This window comes from Phragmites australis, chromosome 2, assembly GCF_958298935.1.
Source record: "Phragmites australis chromosome 2, lpPhrAust1.1, whole genome shotgun sequence".
NCBI classification, from domain to species: domain Eukaryota; kingdom Viridiplantae; phylum Streptophyta; class Magnoliopsida; order Poales; family Poaceae; genus Phragmites; species Phragmites australis.
Genome location: NC_084922.1, coordinates 11975946 through 11988003, shown reverse-complemented (window position 1 = coordinate 11988003; position 12058 = coordinate 11975946). Strand labels below are relative to the sequence as shown.

Genomic DNA, 12058 nt, shown 5'->3' with positions numbered 1-12058 from the left:
ATCCAACCACCCGGGAACACATCGGGTTATGCCTTTCTGGAAATGAACTCATAAGCTTAACCCAGCACTGATTAATTACAGCCCAACTTTTCAAAGCCATTTTGGCATAAGGCATATCAATGTGATCAGAATCAACATTGAACAGATTCACAAACTCCTTGACATACAGCCTACCTGTATTAACGTTTCAAGGTAACAGTTGGTTGATGATTGAAGGGCTCACTAGGTACGGAAGGAAAAAAAAAAACCAGCAACCTTGGACAAGATTTACCAAGGATAGGACCAGACTGATCTTGTTCTTCGTGATTTTGGCAGACCATCAACCAAACATCCATATACAAAATCTACGAGTACTGTAGGAAAGATGGAAATAAAACTTTGATCTCATCAAAATGTCCCGTATAAAGCTATCATCGAAGAAGAGGTAAACACAGACACCCAACCTTCATGCCGTGGCTAGCTAAAAAAGGTGAAGTCGGTGAGCCTCACAGGTGGTTTGGAAGGCGTGGCGGAATCCGTCAAACATGGTGGATCAAATTATTAGAACGAATCAATCACCACTACAGGCACATGAAGGGTTCAGTGTTTTTGGTTGGGGGTACCGTACAGTGTGGAATGTGGGGGGCGGAGAGGGAGAGGGCGCTCACCTCGGACCGACCAACCCCCAATGGCCGGCGCTCGGCGCTCGGAGACGAATGACCGGGGAGGGAAACGCGGAGGCGAGGTTGGCAGCTTGTGTTCGTCGCGGCGATGCCGCCGGTGGTGGAGCCGAAGGGACAGGGGTGGCGTCGCTTTCGCTCGGGCGCGCGGCCCACTCGCCCTAGCTGCAGCGGCAGTGCACGGCACGGGCCCCCCCGATTCACAGGGCGGCGGCCTTAGTCCTTACTGCCCGGTTTCTCTCGATCCGCCGCCGTGCCGCGTGCCTTCGGCCTGGACCAACAAAGTATTGGCTCGCTCGGCCCCGGGATCAGCCAGGCCGGGCCGTTAGTACTGGCGATCGGGCCGCTTTCCGTCCTTCACCGCTCGCTTCGTCCTAATATTTGGTTGATTTGGTCGGTTCGTTTCGTTGCGCGCCGTGGCTCGACGATGTGTTTGCTTTGCTTCAAGGTCGACCCGGCGGCCGGGCATGGCCTGGCGCTGGAGCTGGAGCTGCTGCTATGCTACTTTGGCAAGCACTTAAAAGCTGGAAAGCGCGCAGGAGGCTGCGATCGATCACTGGCATGTTGTTGCACGGCTGCACGGCACTTGGGACGTGCGAGGCTGCGTCCGCGTAGATCTGACCGTGCCTCTGCACAAAGTCTTTTATGAAGAAAAAAAAAACATTTTACGTGCTTCCTTCCTCCTCGTCCCTGCTTGCTTTTTCAGGGTGAGAAGGGCCAGAGAAAATATACTGCCTATCGATCAAGGGTACGATTGACATCAACTGTCCGGACTCGATCAAAAAAACATGTGTTGATACAGGTACATGAGCATTCCAAACTTTTTCTGGCTGACCCTTAAGGCCGGCCCTGTCATTTACTCTCTTATTCAAAATATAGGGAGCATAAAGTCAAACTTTGTAAATTTTAATTAATAAATAAAATTATATGTGCATATTTAGTGTATAAAGTATATATTCATATTTTACATATATTTTAGTAAGATATCCGTTTCATAATAATTGATAATATATTTAAAAAATTTAATGATCAAAGTATATTTTTAAAGATTTTTTAATTCTAATACGTCCTATAAAAAAGAATTGTGGGAGCATTAGTAACAGAAAATACACCACAACAGTAGGAAATAAAAGTCGGCGAGCATAATCTAACAATAAGTAAGTTTTGAAATTTTCTCCGGCACGCCGTCAACCCCTGTCATTCGTTCCCACGTAGCATCTGTTTGTATATCCCATTTCCAAATCGCTTTGCTAATTAACCAGGAGAGCATGAGCTAACTAAGGGCCAAACAAAAATCGCTTTCGTTGAGATTTCAAACCTCATCAAAACCATTTCCAATGTTGTTGAGCATGCATCGCGTTTCTATAGAATATAAACCAAAGAGAACGGGGCGGCTGGGCACACATATATATCTAGTAGCATATATTAGTAAACATGGCTATTTCCTTTCGAGAATATAATACGTACTGTCGATCATTATACATATCATTATATAGAAACAGATATGGTAATAGAAAACAGTAGTGGCTCCCTCCATCTCCACGTGTCGACGTCCGTATCAACCCATCAACAGTTGAAGGAGCAAGGACGGCGCGGTGGGCCGCACCGCACGCACGCGCTCCTCCTTCGATGCTTGCTTAAGCATCATCTCCCCTCCCATTCCAATCGTGCAGTTACTGTTACAACTGCACCGGTTGAAGAAAAGAAAAACGAGTCACAACAGCACGTGCAGCCCGAGTACACACATTGCTAGGTTAACAACAGCACATGCTCCACATCGCAGGGAAATAAAAGAAGAGGATAGCACTGCTCCAGAGCAACTATTGTTGGAGCAATGAGACAGCAAGGGCAACATTGCTTCTACTGCTCCCATTTACAAATAATTAATAACTTTGACTTTACTATTTAAAGTTTAACTATCGATTTTTTCACAAATATATGAACAAACATTTATAAGTGTATGATGTTATAAAAATGTTTTTATAGTATATCAAGTGATACTTATGTTAAACTAATTACTAAATATTTAAAAAACTATAATTAATCAAAGTGTGAATAGTAAAAATAAAAAATTTCAAGTATTTATAAACTTAGGACTATCTTTTTTTCCTTTGTACCACGCACAGACAATCTTCAGAACCTACTGTAATTAAAGGCAGATAATCAATCCAGTCATACGCCCAAATCCGGCATCGCTTCTCCCGCCGATATGAGCGAGCTGTCACCCAACCGCGTGCCGTCCACTGTCCACGTGCCGGCCGACTGAAGCCTTCGTCCGGGGCCCTGGCCACTAGGGCCATTGACCTGGCCGAGTCCTGGGCGGCACCACGTGTAACGCTGGGGCCCGGCTGCCGGCCTCCGATAGGGACCTTTCCTCTTGGCGCGTTCCTCCGCGCCACGTCTGCATAGACAATGGGCCCCGGCCTCAAGCCTCAACACGTACCGCTCCGCACGAGCTATGCGCTGCACGTACCCGGCTTTTCGTAGGGTTCTGTTCCCGTTGTCCTTATCGGGACGATGGCTAGTAATTTAGGCCACTATAAGACTTTGTTTCTTAAATAATGTTTAGAAGAGAGAATAGGAAACTGATGTGAACAAATAAGTTTTTAATATATATATTGCTTGTTTTATGTCTTTTAAAATAATTTATTGTCTCATAATTATTTAGGTTTGCTTAAAAAACTAGTATTTTCTTAAAGAAACAAGCTCATTCTCTTCTCTTTAAATTGTTTGTCACATCATCTTTTTACTTATATAGATATTTAATTAATATCTAAGAAATTAACATTGAGAGTGAACTTAGTGAGCTTTTGTAATTTTGTGGTCTTAATTTCCAACGAGGGAAAGTTCTTGACGTCTCGGTTAACTATTATGACCCTTAATCTTCCTACCTGTGGTGCAAGGAAATATATAGCTGGTTGAGAAACAAGTGGCGATCATGAAGAATGATTGCCACATGGCAGACTTAACCGTCGTGGAGGGGAACTACTAACTTAGCTCGATCGGCATATGTGCAATTATGCAGTTTCTCGAGAATTAAATATGGCGGGCATGCGATTAATGTCTGATGTTAGGCTACAAGACAAACTTTAGTCCAATTGTGCCGAGTAGGTATTTAAGGATGAGCATGGAGCGATTCATATCCATTTCAAATCAAATTAGTTGATTAACTACTTATTTTAATTAGATTAAAATAATTAGTTAGTTAATTACAGATATTCATGTATCACTTCACGTCCATCCTTATAGTCGCTCGGGTACCCATTGAGTTTTCAAGAAGAAGATTTGTGGTATAAACTGACCGATAAGAGATATTACTATAAAAGCTATTTTTTTGAGACACTTATATTTTATTTTTAGATGCGGTTTATATGATAAATCATTTGAGTAGTAGGTCTCGTGAGGTTTTGATCCTCCTGTGAAAATTAATTTTCATAAACGATTCTTTATATAAATCACCTGTGGAAATAGCTCTATTATCACATGCGAATCACGCAAAAAAACCGCTTCGGAAAATATCTATTTCCACATGCAGTTTTTTATATGAACCGCATGTGGAAATGGAGCCTTTTCACATGCGGTTCCATGTGAACCACCTGTGCAAATGGAGATTTTCCGAGGTGATTCCTTTGAAAATTAATTTTTATAGACGGTTCGTTATGTGAATCGTCTATAATAATATCTTCTTTATAAATATTGCATATCCACGGGGAGCTCGATTCAAACCGAGCTCATTGTTGTTCAAACAGTATAGCTCAAAAGCCGGCCACGAAATTTGAAAACAAATGGGGAGGTTTTATTTTTGAATCCCTTAGAAAAGACATCTAAGGTACGAGTATCTCATCCTTAGCTAGTATCTTTTTTAAGTTCAGATTTAAATTTATGGCTTATTTTGGGTTTGAAATATGTTCTAAAGATGCTCGTGGTTCTAGCCATTTAGATCTTCGAATGAGCTAAAATTTGTGACAATGCTAATTCAATTGTATAGATTCACATGATTGTAGCATTATATTTCAAAAATATAGTTTCAAGTTGATGTTTTTTTAGTCTCTAGAAGGTTTTATCATGAATGAAGATTTTTTTTATCTAGATCTAGATGTAGAGGGAGAGAGAGTAATCAATCCACATTGTTTATTATTTTGAGCTATAAATTTGCGCCAATGTAGATTCAATTGCGTAGATATATTATAATTATAACATGCCCATTTTTTCTATTTTTTATAAAAATATTTTTAAATTATGATTTTATTATTAATTAATTTATTTATGTATCTAATTTTGTGGCTGAAGTTAAAGATGGACAGAGTATGGATGTATGATACACCAAAACATGAAGAAATATACATCAAATAACTCTCTGCTATTATTGAAGATGTCGAGAATGACGCTTTGACTAAAAAGACAATAGAAATATATTGTCCATGTTCTGACTGTAAGAATTAGAATTATGGGACAAATCAAGCATAATCAAATCACACTTGATCTTGAGTGGTTTTGTCGAGGATTACACATGTTGATCCAATCACGGCGAACAACGTACAAGTGAACCAAATAACGACATCGCTGCTGATTAAGTGGATGGTGATGATGAGAGAGTCAAAGGTGATACTGATGTTATGATGGATGATGATACTGATTTCGATCTGGAGGAAATATTGTGCCATACAGAATCGCATGTATTAAGAGACACGAGATGTTTAGATAATTTTGAGGTATTACAGAAAGCATCAAAGGAACCTTTATATGAGGAATCAAAGGGTTGTGATAAGGAGTATACGGTGTTGCATTCGGTGCTTGAACTTCTAAGGTTGAAGGCCAGCAATGGATGGTCCGATAAGAGTTTCTCAGATTTGTTGAGTCTCTTAGCAAATATGCTTCTGAAGCCTAACTCTTTGCCCACCACCACTTATCAGACGAAGAAGCTTATATGCCCATTATCATTAGATGTGTAAAAAATACACGCATGTCTGAATCACTATATCCTTTACCATAAAGAGTACGAAGCCTTGGATAGATACCCAGTGTGCAATGCAAGTTGGTACAAGAGGAATGATGATTGTGAGGACGGAGATGCTTCCGCCAACGCGAAGAAGAAAAAGAGTAATGCTGGTCATGATGAAGAAGATACTTCTTCCAACATGGAGACGAAGAGAAGAAGTCCTGCCATAGTGATGTAGTACCTGCCAGTGATCTCCCGCTTACAGCGTTTGTACTCGAACCCTAAGGATTCTGATCTGATGCGTTGGCATTTCGATAAGCACAAGAAGGATGAAACTAAGCTTCGACACCCCCACTGATGCTAGCCAATTGAGAAAGTTCGATGCCATGTATCCAGATTTTGCTGAAGAACCAAGAAATATAAGATTCGCGTTGAGTACCGATGGAATGAATCCTTTCAGTGACATGAGCACCTCACATAGCATTTGGCTATTGGTCCTGACCATCTACAACCTTCCTCCATAGCTATACATGAAGCAAAAGTACCTTATATTGTCCATTCTTATCCAAGGACCGAAACAATCTGGCAACGATATAGATGTGTTTCTAGAACCATTGATGGAAGATGTGGCGAAACTGTGGAACGATGGGGTCTGGGTGTGGGATGAGTTCCGACGATAGTATTTCACGTTGAAAGCCATGATTTTCGTTACCATCAGTGATTACCCCACCCTTTTCCCTAATGGGGCAGGTTAAAGGGAAGCAAGGAGTGTAGCGTGCTTAGATGAATCCGCGTTTGTGTATCTTCCGTACTCACATAAGGTAGTGTACAAAATGACACCAACGGTTCTTACTCAAAACTCACAAATATCGTAAGATGGAGAAACATTTTGACAACATGACTGACGAAAATACTGGTCCAAAATCTCGTAGCGGGACACTAGTGTTTGAAATGGTGAAGAACATCAAGGTTGTTTTTGGGAAACCACCGAAGGGTAAAAAGAGGAAGAAAAGTGAGACACCGACCGGCATGTTGTGGAAGAAGATGCCAATTTTGTTTAAGTATGTGCCCTACTAGAAGGACTTGGAGTTCACCACAGTATCGATGTCATACACATTGAGAAAAATATGTGTGATAGCATCATTGGCCTCTTACTGGACATACCGGGCAAGACAAATGATGAAATCAAATCACGTAAGGACTTGGTGTATTTTAAAATCAGGCTAGAGCTACACCTTAAGATAGACCAAATGGAAAATATTATCTTTGCTCAGCTAGCTACTCTCTGACACCTGACGAGAAAAATGCATTGTGCAAGTGCTTACGTGAGGTGAGAGTCTCGACTGATTACTCATCCAACATCAAAAAACTAGTCTCGATGAAATATTTGAAGGTAATTGGCATGAAGTCTTACGATTGTCATGTGATGATGACGCATATGCTCCCTATTGCAATTAGGGGTATCAAGTCAGGATATATAAAGGTGATCATCATATGATTGTGTCACTTCTTTAACGCAATTACTCAAAAGGTGATCAATGCTAAAAAACTAGGTGCTTTATATAGTTACTTGGTAGAGACTCTGTGCCAACTTGAGATGTGCTTCCCTCCATCCTTTTTTGATGTCATGGTACATCTCTTGGTTCACATCGTAAATGAGATAATTGCACTATACCCTGTATTCTTACATCAGATGTATGCATTTGAGCGATACATGGGTATTCTCAAGGGCTATGTATGGAATCATGCTCACCCAGAGGGTTCCATGATTGAGGGCTATAATACCGAGAAAGTCGTTGAGTGTTGCATCAATTACATAAAAGATGCTAAACCGATTGGTATACATGTATCTCAACATGAGGGGAGGTTGTCTAGGAGATGGACCAAAGGAAAGAAAAGTTTCATCGATCATGATTACAAACAGTGGAAGAAGCACATTTCACTATCTTACAACAACTCTAGATAGTGGCGTCATACGTCGAGCAACACCTAAATGAGCTTCACACAGAAAATCAAGGCCACTCATATGATTGGATCTTGAAAGAGCACAAGTGTCTCTTTACCACATGGTTCAAGAACCAAAACCTTCCAGATGGTGAATATATAGATAAAAAAATATGAAAATGTTAGCTTGTGGCCCATCAAGTTCAGTTATGTCATGGCAAGCATATGACATTAATTGGTACACATTTTATACCAAAGAAAAGGACAAGAAAAGTACGTCCCAAAAAACAGCGTTCGGACAGAAGCCTATGACACAACAAGGAAAAATATCACCTACTATGGGTTTATAGATGAAATCTAGGAACTCGACCATAGAGTGAATCTGCAAATCCCTATCTTTTGGTGAAAATGGGTCAAACACCCAAATGACATGGCAGTGGATAACTACGGGTTCACAATTATCGACCTCTGTATTAGAGGCCACAAAGATGACCCATGGGTACTCGCTGATCACGTCGCACATGTTTTCTATATAATTGACCCTGCGAATGAAAAGAAGCACGTAGTTATTGCCAGAAAACAAAGAATTGTCAGAGTTGAGAATGTGGAGGATGAGGAAGAATACAATTAGTTCGACGACATGCCACCTTTCGAAGATCCAGAAAAGATGAAACTTGTAGAAGCAACCCTCGATAGATCTGTGATACCCTACATGCATCTTGATGGTGTAGGAAAAATAGTTTAAGGCAAATAGTGTCATGTCATGTAACTTAGTTTCCAATATGACATTCATGTTATGTAACTTAATTTCCAATGTGACATTCATGTTATGTAACTTAATTTCCAATGTGACATTCATGTTATGTAATTTAATTTCCAATATGATTGTTTATTCCCAAAAGTGACAAAATGATAATGATTAATAGAATTGTCTAAAACATTTTGTTTAAAATCATTTCCACAGGCAATTCGTTAAGAAAACTACCTGTGGAAATCCATTTCTATAGGCGGTTCTTTAAGTCAGCCGCCTGTGAAAATTATTTCCACAGGTGTTTTATTAAGTCAACTGCCTGTGAAAATGAATTTCCACAAGCGATTTACTTAACGAACTACCTGCGAAAATGTTTTCTATATATAGGTTGGCGCTCGACCCCAAAACCCTAGCCCATTGACGAACACCCACAGCGCCGTCAAGCTGCCTCCAAACCATAGCACCCGCCGACTCTAGCCGCCTACTCCCTGCCTGCCACCTCCTCCCCCAACTCCGGTTGCCTCCTCCCCGACCTGCTCCTCCATAACTCCGGTCGCCTCCTCCTTTGCCTGCGCTCCTTCTGACTCTGGTCGCCTCCTCCTCGGCCCACGCTCCCCGGCCCGCGCTCCTCCACGACTCCAGCCATGGTTTCATCTCAATGTTCTCTCCTCTCCTTCGTTACGGCCTAGTCGCGTGATTTTCCTATGATGACATGATGTTTAGATTGCAATTCGTGATGTTTTTTTGTCAACTTTTTGCACTTTTTTGGTCTTCGTGATGACGAAACACAAATGATGAGTCTGATCTAATCTATTACATTAAACCAACTCTTTGATAGTGTTCGAGGCTCTGATTTAGTTACATGGAATAGGTTATCTTTTTTCGTTTAGTTGCGAGGTTGCCTTTTGATGATATGATATCGTGTAGTAGAACTACAAAAGTAGCTCTGTGCCAACTCTTTGATAGTGTTCTAGGCTCTGATTTGAGTATTCGTGATTGCAATTCCTGGGTTTTGTTGCGTCTACTAGTTGTGCCTTCATGTTCTCCGTGATGATGAAACACAGATGACGAATCCGATCTAATCCATTCCATTAAACCATGGGGACAATCGAGGCATTTGTCTGAGAGAACACATATTTCGTTTTCTTGTTGTGTTGTTTCTAGTTTATTATTTTGTAGTCTCTTTGTATGAATGTTTCGATGGTACTGGCATGATGAGGTAAACCTTTTTTTATCTATTTGATGAGAAATACCTCCTACTCATTCTGAATGTCAATAGCATCCTATCCTTTTTCCATTTGTATAGTAGACATGCTTTGTTTTAACTCTTTTAGTTGCATTTTCATTTCAGGCACGAATGATCCAATGTACCAACACCTCGCTCACAGACGATGATATCCAAAACGTCCAACGTGAAATGTGCCGGTTCATTATGCATGAAGTCATCAACAAGAGTGGCAAATTCTTTGATCTCGGAAGTGATTTGGCTAGCAATCCGAGGCTTTATGAGTGGAAGAGAAAAGACTCTTAGCAATATTGGTTTGTGATATAAATTGACTTGTGATGTAAAAATATTGTACTTGTGTTAAATATTAGAGTTGTGTTGATTCAAATGCTGTTGAAATCTGTGATGTTTGAAATTTATCTTGAAAATAAGTTGAAATCTAGAGGGAATAAAATATATGTTCATTATTAATTTTTGAATGCTGTGAAAATTTATCTATCTATAGGCTGATACTAAAGTGCGCCGCCTGTAAAAAATATTTACACAGGCGGTTCACTTAAGTAACCTCCTGTGAAAATAGTTTCCGGCGGTTTATTTTGTGCCTGTGAAAATCATTCATTTCCACAGGCCCTTGATCACAGGCGATTGTGCTAAACACCTGTCGGAGAGGAGGCGGCGCTTGATCATAAGTTGAAATCTTGTGAAACTACGGTAAAATTTTCAATGCCAAAGCACACATCCATGATAATTTGCTGAAGCACGTATCCATGAGCACAAAAATACAAATGAAAAACCTAATTCGATTGCCACCATGCGACCGTGGAGCACACATCCATTTTCCAGTACCTCTAATTTTCCCTAAACCCACATACATGAGCATCCTCCATCCATCCATCATCCATGAGCATCAAAATCTCTCAAATTTGCACATAATTTGACCTAAACCTAACATATTGGTGGTCGGGAAGGAGGCGGCGGCCGGGGAGGAGGCGAACGTTGGGGAGGAGGCAGCGTGTCGAGGTGCGGTCAGGAAGGAGGTGGCGCTCGGGGAGGAGGCGGCGCTCGGTGAGGAGGCAGCCCGTCGGAGAGGAGGCGGCGCTCGAGGAGGAGGCGGCATTAGGGTGAATGGAGCGAAGGCTAAGTGTTGGATATATATATATATATATATAGTAGAAGTATCAGTGCCGGTTCTATTTGATAAACGGCACTAATACTCGTATCAGTGCTGGTTCTAGGTAGCAACCGGCACTGATACATGCATCGGTGCAAATTCTATGTGCCAACTGGCACTAATATATGGAATATCAGTTCCGGTTCTCTGTATACAACGAGTTTTTGAGGTCCACGGTAGTTATACCGTACTTGTCGACCTTGACTCCCCTTGGGAGTCTGACCCATTGGCAGCGATATAGAGGGACCATCAACTTCCCATATTCAAGCTCCCAAATCTCCTCTATGAATCCATAGTAGGTCTCCCTACTGCCAGCGCAATCATATGTATCAATATGGACACTACTATTTTGGTTAGTGCTCTTGTTGTTTTGTGCTCTCATATAAAATGTATAGTCGTTAATCTCATATGCTTAGAATGTACGAATTGTAGTTGATGGACCATTAGCCAACAGTTTCAACAGAACATCGTCAGTATCCTTACCCATCATGTGTTGATGTAACTAGTTACCAAAATTATCTCTGTGCTCTCTTACGATCCAATCCTCTGACTTTGTTGGATTTGTGGAGCGTAGCATGCTCACGTGCATATTGACATACGAGCCCACTACAAGTGGTTGTTGCAGAACTACGAAGTGTGCTTGAGTGAATGAAACACGATCTTTGATATGGATTGAAGTATGACCTATCATCCCTTTCCCCTTTAGCCTCCCCTCGTAGCAAGATATAGGTATACCAATCGCGTTCAATTTTATGTAGTCAATGCAAAACACAATGACCTCCTCCGTACTCCACCCTTGGGCAATGCAACCTTTCGGGAGATCTCAATTACGAACATATTTCTTTAGAACCCCCATGAACCTTTTGAAATGATACATTTGATGCAGAAACATGAGGCCAAGGCTCTTAATCTTACCCACAATGTAAATAATTAGATGGGGCATTGTATCAAAAAATGTCAAAGGGAAAATAATCTAAAACTAACATATAGTATGGACCACATCTTCCTGCAGCTTTGCTAGTTTTTTCGAATCAATGACCCTCTGTGAAATTGCGTTGAAGAACGAAAACAACTTTATGATTGGATCTCAGACCTTATCTGGTAGAATACCTCTAATTACAACTGAAAGCATCTACGTCATCATCATGTGACAATCACGAGACTTCATACCAACTAACTTCTTATCTTTCATGTTTACCAAGCTCTTGATGTTGGAAAAGTAACCAGTTGAAACTTTGACATCATGCAAGCAACCACACAGGCGGATCTTCTCTTCCCTGCTCATAGTGTAGCAAGCTGTGGGAAGTTTCTTTTTGCCGTTGTCTAATTATATGTAGTGTAGGTATTTCATGAGGTTCATTTCTTCTAG

The 12058-nt window shown here is 40.9% G+C and overlaps 2 non-coding genes across 2 annotated transcripts; both read left to right on the top strand.

Moving 5' to 3' along the window:
* Positions 1 to 9335: 9335 nt before the first annotated feature.
* LOC133910328 (small nucleolar RNA SNOR75) lies at positions 9336 to 9423 on the top strand. The gene has a single exon (XR_009908500.1). It is a non-coding gene; the product is annotated as a small nucleolar RNA SNOR75 (small nucleolar RNA).
* A 76-nt stretch (positions 9424 to 9499) lies between these two features.
* On the top strand, positions 9500 to 9562 carry LOC133910333 (small nucleolar RNA Z105). Its single transcript, XR_009908505.1, has one exon. It is a non-coding gene; the product is annotated as a small nucleolar RNA Z105 (small nucleolar RNA).
* Positions 9563 to 12058: the final 2496 nt, after the last annotated feature.